The sequence below is a fragment of the Hylaeus volcanicus genome, chromosome 5, assembly GCF_026283585.1.
Source record: "Hylaeus volcanicus isolate JK05 chromosome 5, UHH_iyHylVolc1.0_haploid, whole genome shotgun sequence".
Lineage (NCBI taxonomy): Eukaryota > Metazoa > Arthropoda > Insecta > Hymenoptera > Colletidae > Hylaeus > Hylaeus volcanicus.
The window spans coordinates 12,927,937-12,946,575 of NC_071980.1; the positions used below are offsets into that span (position 1 = coordinate 12,927,937).

The 18,639-nt window shown below is 36.1% G+C and overlaps 1 protein-coding gene across 3 annotated transcripts in view; it reads right to left on the bottom strand.

Annotated features, from left to right (window-relative positions):
• LOC128877170 (PRL-1 phosphatase) overlaps nt 1–18,639 on the bottom strand; it is a 63,857-nt gene that overhangs the window by 13,981 nt on the left and 31,237 nt on the right. Inside the window, exon 1 of one of the 3 annotated variants that reach the window (XM_054124241.1) lies at nt 10,890–11,460. The exons of 1 other annotated variant lie outside the window; for it this stretch is intronic. The gene's annotated coding sequence lies outside the window, so the exon portion shown is untranslated. Of the gene's footprint in view, nt 1–9,802; nt 9,950–10,889; nt 11,461–18,639 lie in introns of those variants that run through there. One more of the 3 variants, XM_054124244.1, reaches the window with a different exon arrangement.

The window sequence follows — 18,639 nt, forward strand, 5'->3', positions numbered from 1 at the left end:
ATTTATATAAAAATGTTTATGTATAAATGAGCGATAAAAACAGGCGCCACTGCTGATATATTTTGTAATACATTAAAAGATGAATAATTGTTCAGCGTTTAACTACCGATACAATACAAATATGAATGACAATAGAATACCGTAATCAAAGCAGACTCGACATTGTTACCTGTTCGAGGTATTATTCAATGCTTATTTAAATATTAAAATTTAAATAAAGAGGCTTATGTAAAAGTATAAAAGGTGATAAAAATAGGCGCCACTGCTAATATATTTTGTAATAAATTAAAAGATAAATGATTTTGCAGCGTTTAACAGCGTTTAATATTAATCGTGAAAATTTGATTTTATTGTACACGTATTACCCTTAATTTCACCATAGCAAACACACTTTACTACTTTATAATTTCAACCTAAAATTGAATATACGGTCGGCGAGTATTTATCGTAGATTTTCTATTGTTGACACGCGATGGGAAGACATCACGCGAATTATTTATTGAAATATCGACAGTTTCGCGATTCCATAATACAGGAGAACAATAAACATTCGATTCCAAGCAGATATTATCGTTCTTTTTTTTTACGGCAATCATAAATGATTTTTCTAAAAGTTCGTTCGTTTTCATGTTAATCTGCTTCTACCTAATCATGAAAAAGAAATGCAATTTCGGCGATATGGGTGGAGTTATATTCGTAACACTGGATCCGAATTCCGGGAAATTCAATTCGGTTGAGTCACTTTAACTAAAGCTTGCGCAATTTCCCGACAAAATGGAACGCATCTTCCCCATTGGTAATTGGTAAGGAATGCGTGAACCAATTGCAACGAGTTATCATTGTCTGTAGTCTTGGCAAGTGAAGGCAATGAGCCAGAATTATTATGACTTTCGAGCGACGCGTTGCGCGTTTATTCAACTGCGTCGTCTTCGATTCATAACCCGAGACCGAAATTTCGAATAATGCAATAACATAAAGTCAAACAAGCGTTCGTCTATCGATCCTGAATATAAATAAAAATTTGATATATTCATATAGAATTTTTACATTATTTCACAATAAATAGAAATGTAAGCGTTTGGTCGGATAAACTAGCGACTTTTACTAGCGATAGTTTTTTATTATTAAGAACGATATCAGTAATTGGAAAATGAAAATGACCTTTGATTATGTCAAAGGCCATGAACTTGAAGACTTTATTTATGTTGCGTGCCACACGCGCTGTGTCATGCAAATTTCCTCTGACATTATTTTGTGTTTGACCTACTGAACCATACTTAATTCACCAACGCCGACAACAGTGGTTACCATCTGCGTTTGTTAAAAGAGGAACTCAATTTTCTTACAAAATGCGTACACCCTATGAAGCTATTCCTCTTTGTTACGTTTTAAACAAATTTTAAAGAAAACATATTCAACGTTTAAAAATGTTAATTTCATGTAAATAAATTCATACGTATTCAAATTTACTCTTTTCGTACGTTCTATACTCGAGCAATACATAAATATAAATGTAAAGAAAAATTCCTTTGAAATACTATTTTGTAATAAATTAGGCATTGATAATTCTATAGTTTTCTTGGTTCCTCGAAGTAATAATTGAAGTTTTTCCTTAACGAGAGTGCCATCCATAGAAATGATAAAGCAATCATTTTTTGAGCTATCCTTGACAGCAATATCCTTATCAGAAACACAAGTTACCAGTGAAAATTTGCTATTTCTCAACTCCACGTTTTCATCCTGAATTATTCCGGGAAAAATAAATATCAGTCGATGATGGATCGACAATATGCACTGATTATGATCGATGGATCAGTGACCACTAATAAAAATGTGATAAAGGAGTTAGATGGAATCGTTCCTAGGAATTCTACAACGCAGGCTTCGCGATTCATTTAAGAAAATTTGTCGAACTCGATGGTTTATCGTGCAAAGGTCTTTTGTTTCATCATTGCGCTTTCCAAACGAATCAAATTCGTGATTACGCGAGTCATGTTCGTCGCAAATACATATCAGTTGCCTTCACAACGTAACAGTATTCATAGAATTAATACCGAATCAGACAGACAACGTTCGATAACGATTTTATAACTCGAGAATCATAGTTAACGATCCCGAGAATAGAAACCTACGTCGATGAATTTCTTAATCCAACAGTGAATCACTCTACATCACTGTGTTACGTTCTTCTTTTAAATTTACACGGCGCGCGGCGTGCTGAATGTTAACAACAATTTTATTACTTATATTATTATTTTATATTGTTACCGAAGAGAATCCAAAGTGATAATCGTAATCTTTAATAATTACTTGCAATTCTAATTATTTTATTAGTTTCATTTCCTACTTTCCCCCTTTTACTTTAGAGAAGACGTCATCGGAACATGCAAATAAATTATTATTTATTCAACGAGTGAATTTACTTGACGAATTTTGCAATTATTCATTTAACGCTACTAAAAAGCTCATGTAATTTAAACATCTTAAAAATCATTCAACTATTAATAATGTTTTTTACGTTCCCCTGACGAGATTTGAACTCACAAGCCCTAGATTGCCAGTCCAGTCCCTTTTCCACTGGACCATCGCAACACTCTACCACTAGTTTGTGTTCTACTGTGTTTGTGAACTAGTGTTCTTATTCGACTCTTTACTGTATGTATTGAGAATGTAGGCGTACTATATGTATATATGTATATATGAACATACCTATATGTTGTCTATTTATTTGAAACAATTTGTTTAATATTTCTTTAAGGGTACCGATTACAATGGGCCCATAGGTTTACACGAGCTGGTAAACGCAAACGCATAAATTCGTCCAGAATTAATTTACGAGATAGCAAACAGAATTTTAATTACCGTCGTCGCTCGAGTTGTCAAGTAAGTGGTGCACTTTATCGTCCCGTCATCGCATCTGTGATGACAGCAACGTACTTTAAAAGCTGTACCAGCGAATTTTAAACATGAGCGTACTTTACGCTGTTTGCGGTTTAAGTTTCATTTAACCAGCTAATCGCGGAATTGTCTTCGAAGCACTGTTCGCCCATCCTTTTCCATCAAAAGCAATTTTAATGTTCCCAGTTACTTGAACTTCGCCGTAGACGTTTAAATGTTTCGAAATTCTGAAATAAATTTATTAAAATTTACTTCAGGACTCTCGCTAACAATTTCTTTTTCTATAATTTATCATCCCAACTTAGACTGCGGATCTTTATGCATTTATAGGGAATTTGAATGCGCAGGAACCTCCAAAATGCAAACGATATTCAAGAATATAAAATAGATTGAAAGTAAAGTTCATGTTATGATATTTACAAAATAAAATAAATTCCAATTTAGGTTCAATTTTTGTAGGTACGTTCGTGAAGATTTTATTTTGCATAAAGATCCGCAGTCTAGTTATATTCATACTATATACATGATAAGAATTCATAAGAATTATATATGTATAATGATTATAATAAACTACTTTTTTTCTCAGCCACTATGATTCCTAGTGTATAATAAACATGTTTTAAATGATTCCTATTTGAATGCATCGCACTATCTCGATCGATGAATCGCGATGTCTTTGAAAAAACCTTGTAGATATTGATCACCAAATTGGCAGTCGAATAATTTGGCACGCGGTAGGAGTCAGCGCGAGCAAGTCCCAACAACGGAAGAAAAATATCTTCGCCGTTATGTCACAAGATAATTTGCGTGGATAGTAACTGTGTCGTCTTGAGAATCAACGAATGACAAGTGCAAGGTCCGTGTGATAAAACGCAATGATCAAAGTGGCAAAAAGTCGTTCAACCATGCTGCTCGATCAAATATATTAATATATTTGAAACGATAAATTCTATTACTTGACCATACATTATTACCAGTCGTGATCTGTACGTATAATACGCTGTGCATTATACGGACACGTCTTACGTTAATTATTAACCGATGAACAAGTTTCCGTCCCTTCCACGGTAATGGAAATCACGAGTCGGTTGATAATTAATATGCAAAAGCCTACTGAATCGCAAGCGATACGCGTTATTTCCTTATTTGCCGCTTCGACTCGTTCCACGTTGACGAGAGATCGATCCAAGCCCGTTCCCGGTTGCACGCGTTTCTTTATTAATTTCATAATTCATTGCACGGTTCTGATCATGACCGTGAAGAATTCGAGGGTATAATAAATCAAACGAAACCGTTCTTCAACTTTTATCACCCCGTCCTTTTCTAGGTATCGTAAATCGTCCGCGGCTGAGGTAAAAGTAACGATTTATACATATATTTCTCTCGACTCTTTCAGATAAGCTCGATCGAGATACAATGAGATGAAAAAATCTAGTAGATACAAGTTGCGTGACGTAAGGAACATATTAGTCCAAGGTTTAATATCTCTGAAGTTTCATTTTCCGATCTGCGTGGAAGCCTTTCGATTTTTCTGATATTGCATTCTTTATCTCGCAACAATTAATGAAATGAAATGAATTTTGAAAGAATTAGATTTTACATAAAGAAAAGTTGAAGAAACCTTGCTTAAACATTGATTTTTTCATCTTCAATAGTGCTATATGTATTCGTCAAGCTTTGCTCTTGAAAATTTGTTCTATTTTTTTCTGAAACCATCTTTTTATTGTTCCCTATAATAACTGAATTGTCTAAATGTTGTCTCGGTAATGAAACATTATACTATGACACTGTTACTTCTAACAATTAAATTGCTAGAAAGAAAATAAGTGTTCTTTCATCCTATCCATTTAATTTTCGTACATCAAAAAGAACTCAACAAACGCTTGCAACATTGATTTTAAAGCGAGCTCATATCGAGCGATAATAAACGATCGTTGCAACGGAAGGGCTAATCGAACGTGTTTGCGAAAGTTAATCGATCGATCGTTGCAATCAATTTTCCAAGCGTTTTATGATTCAACCACGATCACTTTGTCCTTCCGATAAAGTAACACCGTCGGCAAACAAGCGGGGAGCCGCGCCGTTTTCTGGGAAACCCGCATTTCCAAGTGCGTCGTGTGTTTGCACGTGATCGTGACATTTGGAATGCGCTATATTTATTCCGAAAGCACGCGTTTTACCGAACTGCTTCGTGTCTTCACCCCTTCGATCTATAAATGCACTCCCGACTGTGCTCTGCGCCTTTGTCACGGTCCACTGAATTCGCTATTTTAAACGACACCGTGACAAGTAAACTTTCCTCGTTCCCCGTCGCCCCGTGGCTCGATTCTTAAAAAATTGTCCTTTTACTTCATCTAACTTTAATAATAAAATACAGCCTTTTCGTACAGTAAAAAATAGTACGAAATTTAAAAAGAAAGAAAGAAAAGAGAAATATTCTACGATAGCAAAGGAAAATAAAAAGAAAAGAAAACGAAAATAATTAATAGTAGTAAAGTGCTTGGCACCTTGACGTGAAAAATATTAAAAGATTAGCCAAGCACTCGTATGCAATTTATTTGACTTTTATTTGTTCCTCAGTCCTTCACAGCTACAGTGTGTGTAGAAAGTATTCGTACACTGATCAATTTCCAAAAAAAAACTATGTAAAATGATAATTTATTAACTGATTTTTGATAAACAATGACATTCTACATATTCTCGGAAATCTCTAGAGTAAATAGAGTACAAAAAAATAGCTATTTATGTAAGCGGCGATATTAACAATTAGAAAAAAACAATTAATCGATGGAAATGTTGAAGCAATAAGTATTCGCACAACTGTTTAATTTTTAAACTTGATTAAAAAAAAAAAAAAGAAATTTACATTAATTTATAAGTATATAATACTTCCTTCGTGGGATTTCCTTTTGATTTTATAATTATTACAACTCTTCTAACCATTAAATTAACTAAATTATTAGTTATTCGAAGTGAGATCTTCTTCAATTCCTCTATTAGAGCCATTTTTAAGCCACTTTTCGCTTTTTTTTGTTAATTTCACAAATTATATTAATTAGTAAATGTTGTTTGGGCTATATCTATCTTAGAGACTTCCGAGAATATGTAAAATATGTATAATATATCATTGATTATAAAAAAAGAAGTAAAGAAACTACAATTTCACACAAAATTTTTTTGGGAAATTGATCGGTGTACGAATACATTCTACACCCACTGTATTTCCATTTTATCACATAATTTGTTTCCCAATTCGTTTGTGTTAACATCCCACACAAAGAGTATATGTATATGTATAGAATCCCTATTTTATAGTAGAGTTCTGAATCTCTCTGCTCCCTTTCGTTGGAATTTCTTGCAAAGAGGTGGAGTCGCCCCTCGTTGCCTCGATTGATGCTCGCTAATATACGTACACTTCTTGTGTTCTCGTACGTCCCGTCAACTTGGACAGCTTTGACGACCCGGGGCCAAGCGAAAATATTTTTTTCACGGCGACTCGTGGAGCACTGAAGATCACGCGGCGAGCACGTGTCATTGCATGATGGAATGGCGTCGTGAGAACGACAAAAAAAAAATTACTGAAAATCCCGGTGTTTCTCTGTCCGACAGGCATCCTGTATTTACGGACGCTTTAGCGTTCGATGATTACCCTTGAGCTAGCTACGAACACTTACATGGTTTACACGAGACGTTAGCAATGGTAAAAAACAAACGAAAAATCTATTTAGCTCTTTGTTTTACGCGTGGGATTTTAGTACACGTTCTGGTCCAGCTAATGTGTTTTTCTAATGCATATAATTTCCAGATATAATTAATTTTTGCTATTGAAACTTTTTTTTACATATAAAGGGACATTCAAAGAAGAAAATTTGACAGTGTAGATTTAATTTGAATGTATACATATACATATAGATATAGTAGTCGCAAGGAAAGGATTCGGTGAAAACGGTGGGACGCATAGCTCATCGAATTTTTATCCGATTCACTTGATTCAACGCTTAAATTGATGGTAATTACGTTTATGTGGCAATGAACCTCGACTCTTAATGAATTATTATTATAGCATAAAGTTATTGCAAAATAACGGCCGACATGTATCGTTCATTTTCATGTTTTCTGCCGCCATTTTTGCAATTAACATTTTTTTTTGCAAATTGAGGTTCATACGCATGTTACCTATGAACCTTTCTCCTTGCGACTACTATATCAGTATACATTCAAATTAAATCTACACTGTCAAATTTTCTTCTTTGAATGTCCCTTTATATGTAAAAAAAAGTTTCAATAACAAAAATTAATTATATCTGGAAATCATGAGCATTAGAAAAATACATTGGCTGGACCAGACTCCCTCTTTAACACTACAACTACCAAGTCTCTTAATAATTTGAGTCGTGTACTTCAAACTTCTTTCTGTAGTCGCTCAGTTATTAATAATTTCTTTTTAAATCCTAACTCGCGACGTGCTCGACCCTATCGCTATTAAAGTCATCTCGTTTCAATGTTGCGTAAGCCGTGTAGGGTGCCGCAAGTCCGTAATGAGTGCTTTTGCGATATCCAATTGCTTTTCAACCCTAAATTCGCTAATATTATCGAGACACGCGTTCCCCCTGTAAACGAACGAATTTACGCCACGAATGGAAACGGAATATCCAATTATCTCCTTCGCTACCAGCTTCTCGGGGTACACGCAAGCTTTGTGTATTATAACGCGACGTGACTGACCTCCGAGCAACCGAGGACGGCGCGGCGCGGTTCAATGTTTTCATCGCGTTCCTCTGTCGCGTGGAAAAATTTCTATCGGGTGTTTACGACGATTTCTGGAATTCCTACTTAGCTGGAAGTATGTCTTAGCTATTATATTACAATGGGAGCTTAACCGAGAAAACCGGAACGAACTGGTTTCATTGCTTAATTATGGTTACTTGGGCCACTTTTGCAATCTACAAATTCAGATCTTAAGGAGTAACACCACTCTAGAGGCTGAAAACAAGGCCTAACTTTGATAATTAATTTTGAGGGTATCGCAAAAAGAATAGGATTTATTTTTACAGGGTTTATTTAACACATATTGAAGTATAAACAAAAATTGTTGTATTATAATTTTAGTACAAAATGGCGGCGACGAAGCGAGTCACCAAAATTGACTTTTTTTTAAAACCCCTTCACGGGAGGACGGTTTTCTCGTTGTTGTCATTTGGAGCAAAAAACCAACAAATTTCATAATACATATACTGTTGGCTATAGGAGTACGTAGCGGTTTTTTTATTTAATGTAAACTTTCGTTTCTGGTAACAATTTACTACTTATTTTTTGACCAAAAAGTGAGTTAATGCGCTATTTCTACAATATGTCATTAAAAAAAAAAGCCCACGTACTCTATAGTAAATAGTATATAGATTATAAAAATTGTTAGTTGTTTGTTCCAGATTTTATACCCAACGAGAAAACCGCCCTCCTGTAAAGAAGTTTTAAAAAAAGGCCAATTTTGAAGACTCGCTTTGATGTCGACGTTTTGTACTAAAATTATAATACAACAATTTTAGTTTACACTTCAATATGTGTTAAATAAACCCTATACAAAGAAATCCTATTCCTTTTGCAATACTCTCAAAATTAATTATCAAAGTTAGGCCTTTTTACAGCCTCTAGAGTGGTGTTACCCCTTAAATCTGATACTAACCTTTCAAGGATCTGCAACTTTAATCCCTCGAGGAATATTGATGTATTGAACTTGTAATTGTAATGTTAATACATCTGTCTCGAATATTTTAAAACGTGGAAATATATGTAACGTTTGGTTTCTTATAAAAATTGCCATTAGTTACAATCACAATGACGTTTCGAATAAAAAAATATATTAAAGCGAGTTAATACAAAATTGAGGTTTTGTGTGTATTCGATTCAACCAATAAAAATCAATTTAATATTCGTCCCTCGCGAGGTTAATCCTCAAGAAAATAAACCAAATCCTTTGAATAGAGGTGATTAAAATTCTGATTGCTAAACAATAAAACTTCTCTCGTAAGTATGCTCGTTGCTTTTTATGACGTGTATTACCGTTCGACTAATCGTGAACGTTGAGGTTATGTTCGCAATGTTCGGGTTCGTTTAACTGGTGTTTCGTTACGGGTCACGCGTTAGTTTAACACGCCTGGAGCAACGATAAAAATAGTTGCGACCGATGGCGATTAGCTCTCCAGGACTGTACCAATTGGTAACCCTGTTCCGATAAATACGAAACGGATAATGCCGCGATCACGCATACTCCCACGTGCCGATTCTACATTTAGCAATAACGTTCGCGGGGAGAAGAATCGGTCAACCGATCACGCAAGCCTCGCGACGATACAACACAACGCTTTTAGAACGATGGAATATACACGGGAGAATATCGAGACAGCCACCGAGAAAGGAACTAGGGGTAGAGAGGGGATGTGGAATGCGTTCCGTTCGTGCATCTATTCGATTCTCTTTTTTCCAACGTATTCGTGGCGCGTGTCTTGCATTGTAAAAAGTTTGCGTTAGCACTCGCCATAAAATGGGGAGAAAAACAACACGGGGACACACCTACGTTGGTGAACTACGACTGCTTCGAATTCGTCATATAAACTCGACGAGTACAATGTTTTTACTATAAAAATCGTTTCTCTAGTTATCGAGTATGTCTCACGTATACTTCGAAATACATATTTCAGTTACGTCTCAATATTTATTGAGCACTAAGCAAAAAAGTAATCAGGACTTAACTGGTACATTAATCGCTGGCTATTAGCTAATAAGGTCGAGAAACGCGTACCGCATCTATTTGGTTCACGATTTGCAACGTATTCGCGTCGAAAGAAGTTTGCGTTAATGGTAACTTAACATCGAAATCGAAATAAAAGTGAACAAGCACACTTACATAAATAAACTCCAAACGCTTTACCACTCGTAATGAAAACTCGACTGTCGATACACCGACGCTAAGTATTTTTCAATCGTATCGTCCCTCGCACACTGACTGAAGTTGCAACAGACCGAGTTAACCTAGCTCTCAGTTAACCTATAAGCACTCGTTAGCCGCAGAACGCCACAACGGGAAAAAGTCGCGTGACGAATTGCCCCGTGTCGCAATAAGTTTTCATTTACACGAGTTGTTTAATAATCGTCCCTTGCCAAACGCTCACGCCAATGAGACTCGCAATGCCAAGAAATTCATGCGACCTGTTCGTCCGCGAGGCGACGCTTGAATGAGCTACGATCAATTCTGAATCGATGCTCTAAACTCTAAACCTAAACAGTAAATCTTTTCGACGCGATTATTAACGCGGATCGATTTTTTTTTTTTAGCTAAGAATTAATCTTCGATTGCCTTCAAGCTATTGCGAAAGAGGGATTTCACTTTGCTTTACGAATTTTACTGAATTTTATCTTCGTGTGATAAGAACAAGCATTTTAATTGGTACTTCTATGTTTGGAAATTTCTAAAGAATTACTGGGAAGTACATGAGATTATTTGCTACTCGTCGAGTATCGTTGACAAACTATCTGCCAATTGTAGGGAATGTCCGTGGTAGTACGTTTAAAACTGGCTCTATTACAACCGACAATTGAGGTTAGGTTAGGAAGAAAATTTTGTAAATCATTAAAAGCACTGAGTGAATGATTAATTTTCCTAATAATGTATTGACCTCTTGAGTATGAGTATTACTTTATTAGAAATGAATAAAAAGTCAAGTTAACCTATCAATTTTACGATGATGTTGTGTTACATCATTAATTGTAAATATTTAATATTTAATAGATAGAAAAATTCAAATATGCCTTTGAATTTTTCTTAAAAATAGGCACGAACTTTCCGAACAACCCAATATATAAAAGATTTGTTGAATCAATTTTGCAGCACTTGATTCTAATCACTTCTATTCTGAATTGAGCATTTTACCAATCATTGAAAATTGAACCACGTGACACGCGGAGCAAAAAGGGTCGTTAACTGTGAGGCGTACCTTAAGGTCATTTGTCGTGGCGAAACAGCCAGGATCGGCACGATACGGGATGTGCGGCTGGTACTCGGGACCTTCGATTCCCTTCACGCGGGAAGCAGTGGCACGAAAAATACGTGTGGAGGTGTGAACTCACGTCACACGGTTGTGATGTTTGGCAAACGGCGTGAGGAGATCACAACTGCACGCCGGGGAGTCACATCGTACGCGCACTTATGCACACTACTCTTGATCCTATTTGTCGAAATTTCACTTGGAGATCCCGTGAGCGGTCATATAAAGATTCTGACTCACGGATAAACGAGTCCCTCGAGTTACGAGTTTAATTGTTTGACTATCTTCCCACTGAATTCGACACCGTGTCTCGGTGACTGTGTACACTCACACACGGTCGATGAACAGCGTACGAGGAACTATTTCGGAATTACAGACGAACAGAGTAGTAGATGGATGAGCCGAGAGGTCCAGCGAACTCGCGGACAACTCGGATATCACGCTCACGTCGTGACGGTCGCATCGAATCTGGGCCAGCGGTAGCGCGCCGATGAAAATAGCACAGCGCCGAGACAGCTCTACCCTCCTCTCGCGGTCGAGCACTGACTCCCCTGTCCCCGCTGCGTCGCGCAGTGTCGCCCGCGCTCCTTCCCCCACCGCGCCGACCGTGACGCTTCACCTCGTACCCGATCGACCAATCGCGGCGTTCTAGTCTCCCGTGACGTCATTTGTCCCGAGTACCGGCGGCCTCGAACCTCCGTTGAACGCGAACAAGCCGAATTTACTTTCGAAAAGTTATTCCAAGTTAAAAATACGATGTAACGGATTTATTAGTAGGGTCTTTGGTTAACTTCTGTAATTGCTTTTTGTATACATGGATGAATTTGAAGCGTAAAGTTCCAGAAAATAATTATTTTCTTGTTAAAATAAATTGAAATAAAATCAAATTACCTATTACCCTAACCTAATTCCCACCAATTGCTCAATGCCTCCACTTTTAACTGATTCACATCTAACAATTTCTCAAAAATCATGCAACATTACCTATGACCCTAACCTAGTTCCCTACCAATTGCTCAATGGAAATAAAATCAAATGAAATATACATTCAACCAGAGCTGGGTAAAATACGTATTTTAAATAGTAAATAGTAAATAATAATTTTATTTCGGATAATGCAAGTATTTTTTGAAACAAAATATTTTATTTGAAAAACACTGAAAATATTTGTACCATAGCTTGGAATATTTTATTTTACTACATTATAGTGTAAAAAAAAGTGTAGTGTAGTTCTTCGATGAATACTTCTATTAAGAATCTTCATAAAATGAATGATGGAAAGAGATATTCTTCAATCGCAAGAAATCGTAATATTTGCAAGAAATAGTTTCTCCATCTGTGTATCATACAGACAGTTTATTTTCAAATTAAAAACTATGGAAAATATTCTATTTTATGCTTTATGTTATTCAAATGAAACATATTTTATTTTATGTGTTAGATTATCAAAATAAAATATTTATTTTCATGCTTTAACTATAGATTACCAAAATAAACTATTTTATTTGACGTTTTACATTATCAAAATAAAATATTTTATTTGCTGAAATTTTATATCCCATTTGAAATACTATTTTATTTGAATTATGAAGAATCTATTATTTGAAATAGTATTTAAAATATTTATTCTACAAATATTACCCACCTCTGCATTCAATGCAGTTTTTCCCAAAAATCCTAGATCCTCGTTCTTGTGTTCTTATAAAAACTTTCAACATTATATGCATAATTTGTTTTTAATCTTTTCATTTAATAGTAGTATTAAATGAAACTAGTACTACCAAACTTCTGACGTTCGAATCATTTTTAGGACCCCATAAAGCTGTTTTGCGGTAATTGAACTAATTCGTTGCTCCGAGCAAACATTATCACGGATTTAATTTCCAAAAGTTACAGAAATGTACGTATCTCGCGAACGGAGCGAAACGTGTTTATTTTGAGGTTTCACTGATTCTGGAAACAGTGCAGAGTCAGGGGACCCTTGAATCCGGAAATATGAGAACAATTGTCAGTTAAAGACACGTACAACGACTTCGACGTGAGATTGATTGCTCGGAACATCAAGTGACAGATAAGAGGAAAACTCGAGAATGAACAAGGCCGTGGATCAACCTTCTCCAAGATAATGAAGCTAAGAATAAGCGCTCCACCAGCCAGTACTTTTTACCAACTACTCAACCGTTGTAATAAATTATGACATACGACACTTTCGCGTCGTTAAAAAACATTTCATTATACGGTTCGCGAAATTGCCATGGAGTTAATGCAGCTTTACCGAACCTTGAACTGGAATTCATCAGGTTCCTCCGTTTTTGGGCGATGAAATACAACAGATAATAGAAAATTCGCGGCAAAACGTCGCTCGAAATAGAGCGACGTGCGACGGCATATACTTCAATCTTCGGCGACACGTCTTGACACTGAAATATACGATGTCGCGTGTTCCGTATAGGTTATCAACGATGGTCTCCAATTCATAAATAATGTCACATGCGTCTCTGCTAATTCTGATAGAAACGGTAACGTGACAAGTGCAGTCTGCGGGCAGTAAATATTTCACGTCACGTGATGAAAGGAGCCCCATTTTGTTGAAACACAAAGTCAAAGAAATAAAAAAGTCAGGTTGGTAATAATCTTGACTGGTTTGTATTCCTGATAAACGTGTTATGAGCAATGAGAATGAGTACTGACGATCTTATTGAAAATTAAAATATTCTAAGGGATATTGTTCCATAAGTATCCTGTATGTTTGTTGAAGAAATTAGTTTAAATTAAATGACAGGTTTGATGTCTTAAAATATTTACATGAATAGACCTTATACATAAATTTTTCATTTTAAATATATACACGTGTAAAAAGCCATGAAAAAAGGAAAATTCGGTTGCTTTTTAATTTCCCAAAACACCCTGTTAAAGAGTTTCGAGAACAAACGAGAAGAAAAACGATGCATTATTCATTGGGTCGACGGAGTGAGATTGGTGTACAGCAACGAGGGCGTTGTGTATTCAGGGAAGTCTTCCTGCGAGATCTAAAAATAATTTGTAACCGAAGAACTGTCGTTGCTTATTATTGTCTGTCGCCAGTTTAACGACGTAATGTCTCGGGGAATTTCATAATTTCTACGTCACATGCGCGGGGGAGGATGAAAAGTAGTTTCAGTCATTCACGGAAGCAATGAAACGGCACAAAAATAACCGACAAAGGCTGCGTTGTTGACTGGCGCGAGAGTAAACAAATTCTCGCAATTTTTTGAGAAATCGTAAAGTCCAAAACGTGATGGCATCGGTTGCCAAGTCTGGTTAACAAGAGAGGCTCTTGAAAGGTTAACCCTTTGCACTCGAGGCCTTTTTTTCTGGTATCTATCAGCAACTCGAAATGCTTTCTTAGCATTCTATTGTCACGAATGCTAAGCTTAGATTGACTTCGAAAATGAGATCTCTAATTGGAGATTTGAAAATCAGGTCACCTGATTGCCTCAACGACAATCATTTTATTGACACTTCGAGTTCCAAAGAAATTAAACCTAAAGGAAACCTAGTGGCGACTGAGAGTCACTTCTCGAGTGCAAAGGGTTAACACTAGTTAATTTAAAGTGCTTTGAACTTTTGTTTATATTACAAATCATTTTTTGCGATCAAAACTCCATTCTCGAAGATGTAGTAGGACGCAATTGTTAATTATTAAACTGCGGATTTTATGCATTTATGGTGTACAGTAATATAAAAAATGTACATAATGTATTAATTAATTTACTAACTTAATATTCCGTTTTGCGTGAGTTACCTTTTGATCATGTTTAGCCTGTATTTGTCGTATTAGTTTCCATCATAAACGCATACAATCCGCAGTATTATTATATACAACAACATGAAGGATTCTTGTTTTTACAAAACCTCGTTTGGAATATTTCTAAAGAGCAGCCTTAAAAATTGTTCGTCGCGATAAAAACGGTTGGTTGGGTCTCACGGGCGATTAAAACAATTTGAATAAGGGATGCATGAAAACGTGCCTGTACGTTTTTCCGTCGATTACGCATTACTATGTAAACACGGCTCGCTGAATGTGGAACGCGAAGGAATGCAACAACGAAGCGTTATAAAAGCGTAGAAGCCGTATACGTGATAGCGTTTTTCCAGGTGTCGAGTTCTCGATCAACGGGCGCATAATTGACTGACTCCGATAATGCCGCCCCCTTATCGTTTCGGTGCCGTTTACGCCAGATTTTCCAATCTTCCGCACCGAAACTCCATTCGATTTCAACCTTTCGCGACACTATTGTGATCAGAATAAAACCCGAACCAACGCCGCATCGTGTCTATGACGCACGCCAAAAATTAAACTGACGTCACGCGTAGATAATCTTATCCATCCGAGTAATTGATAAGTTTGTCGAGTTCTGTTTCAACATGAACTCAAGCTGTACCGAATCGTTGCACGAACAAGTCTCCGTGCGCACAAAGGGTTAAACTTTCAGCCTGGGCCTTAGGTCTATTTTAACTATTTAGAGCATTTAATCGTTTTCATGCAAGTTTAGTGGTCGCAACTCTTGTACTCTTCAATGTACACCACCAATTTCTATATAGGTTCACGTAACCGATTAAATTCTGAGATATGCATTTTAAGAAATAATTTTGTATACCAAAGTTGCGTGATACGAGGGTGGATATTATTTTTTTTTAACTTCCCGATTTATAGGGAAGTTATTGTATTTGCTCCTAAAATGAAAAATCGAGTTTTTAGCAGATCTCCATGTTTCAAGGTCATTGGAGTAATTTTAGCCTATTTTTAACAAATTGTTCGTGTGTGTGCGTGTGTGTGTATGTATGTACGTATGTAAACGAATTTTTCGTTAACGTTTTCCAAACTTAAAACTAATAGCGAGATCAAAATGATCGATGTGTATCAATCTAACTTAGAGCTGATTAGGTTTTGTTTTAATTCGGTCCAGTAGGTTTTTTTTTTTTTTTTTTTTTTTTAAGAAAACTTAACTCAATAAAGCAATCTAGATGGGAGAATATAAATTTATGAGCGAATAACTAAACAGAAATAATATATATATACGTATATGACTATTATTATATTTGTATGCATATGTATAACACATGTATATACAATATATATACAGGGTGCTCCAAAAGTATGGAAACAGTTAAATATTTCCAAAATGGAACATTTGTGAGAAAAATGGTTTAGAGAAATGTTTTAGGGTTTCAAAAATTCTATTGAACGATCGTGTCCGTTTGACTTTCAAAGGACCGGTCAAAGTCACGTCAAGGTCAACATGATTTTTTTAGTGGAACACCTCATTTTTTTACCATGCACTGTGAAAGCTGACTATGAGACGTTTTCTAAACACTACTTTCAAACATTTTTTTTATTCGTGATAGATGGCGCTGTAATCGGAAATCGGGAAGTTCCTTGTGTAGCCCGTAAAGGGTCGCACACAAAATAAACATGAATAGCTATATGAATTAAGCGAGCAACAATGACCAGCTAGTATTTATTGGTTTTAGTATTTTTAAAATTTCGAAGGTGGCCTCGTTATTGTATATATGGAAGAACGTAGAATTTTGAGTGAAAAGTATTTTACTCTACACTTTGGAGCAACGTTCATTATTAGCTCCATACTAACTCTAAACCTAACAATGAATGAGCAGTTTTGCATTCTTGACAATTTACCTAGCGGCTAACCTAACCTTACCAATAAGCCTGCTAGCGTCAAATAAATAAAAATAGATTCAAAGAAGGAAGGAATTCTGGAATAATGTCGCAGCAACTGCAATGCGACCGAGCGGAGAAAATTACACAAAATTGTAGTGATACGACTCGATTGTGTCGTGACTCGAGCAAATCAAATGCAAAAGCGGTTAACATCAGACATTCCGACCTTCCATGAACAATTACGTCCAACAGAACGGTTGTCGAGATAAAAGTAATCGATGACTATCGTTGCTATCTCTTCGCTTGTGGCCCTACGCGTAATTATTGTACCATTCGGCGATGAGACAAACCGAAATTCCGATAAACAAATCGCTAGTACGTGGATTAGAAAGCAATCGATACCATGTAACGATCATAATCTCGATTTCTTGTTCAGCGTACGCGATATAATACTCTTATCGCGGGGGCGTCGCGCTTCTGGTACAAAAGATATGCAATCGGTGAAATGAAGGACCCGGGCAAGAATTTTCTCAGCCGAGTGCGAACTATGATTATGCTCTTCGTTGTGGTCTGACCTGGTAAAACTTCCAACCGAAATAAATTCAAAGGATGATTGTAATAATTATTGTAAAACTGGGTGCTAGGCATTCAAAACTTGAGTTTAACTGAGATTTATATAAAAACTTTTCTTGGAAAGAAAAGTTTCTTAATTTTGTACAATTTTGGTTGGAGAATAAACAAGATTGTCATACTTTCTTGCTGATGAATTATCAGATAAAAATGAATTATAAATTAATACACAGCAGAAAATATATATCTATGTAAGCAAAGAAAAGAAATTTTGGTTATCAAAATTGGAGTAAAAAAATGGAAATATAGGAAAACCTGTGAGAATGTGCACAAATGCAGAAATATTGGGTTGTCCAGAAAGTTCGTGCCAATTTTTAAGAAACATTCAAAAACACGTTTGAATTTTGATATATATTTATTGAATTTTGTATGTACCATTTGGTTCCACAACTTTTCCACTTTTTAAGGGGATGTCTACATGTTATTTGTTTTCAACCATTCCGATATATTCAGACCTGTACCTCCTACTAAAATTTCAACAATAATATTCATGTTACACTGTTTAGGTGATAAGAGGTATTTTCACTTACATCTGAGTTCTGTTAATATAAATTTGCAAAACTTCTTTTCTTCGTGCATATATATTTTCTGTAACCTAATAATTTAACAATTAATTTTTATAATTCCAGAATTAATCCTTCAATTTATAAGGATACTCTTCAACAGAACTTTCCTCTCTTAATACTTGGCTTGGAGAAGATTCGCAGACAGTTTCAAATCTGCAATATACCAAGGAATTTCTATAAAACGTTCGAGTCGATATTTGAACGTCTCCGGAGTGCATCTCTAGTATAGAATTGAAATTCACATGCAAGGAATTCCCGAGTATCCGTCCAAGACTTTCACCTTCGACAACTTTTCAACCTCCGTTGCTCGCCACCACCTTCGGAGCAGATCGATTGGACTACTTTCATCGTTTGCACGAGGCTGGATAACTCGAGACCTCAAACTCCCGGAAAACTAATTTTCTTTTCTGAGCAAACTGCGATAAAATTCCGGGGGCGCTGGTTCTATTTCGAGAATAATTTACGAGTCGCGAAAATGGCCCCGAACCGGTTAATTCCCTTCTGGAAAATTCGAATGCTTTCCATGTAACGTTCGTCTCTTTGCTTTTATCAATTCAATGCACGTTTCGAGATAAATTCGGTGGCAGATTAAACTGGGTCAATCCTGTTATGTAACGAATGGAACAATGCCGTAAATAATTATATTTTTCGTTGGTGACGATTTGTTGAGGCTTCTTGAATAAGGACAATAATTGTTTTAATAATTATTATCGAAAAAAAGTGGACGAGGGTCGTTTGAAAAATCAGGGCACGTGGATTCGAAATCGAGACCCTCGAATTGGCAGTCAAACGCTTTTTCCACTGAGCCATCTCTTCACCTTAGGATTCGTGTTCTTATTTG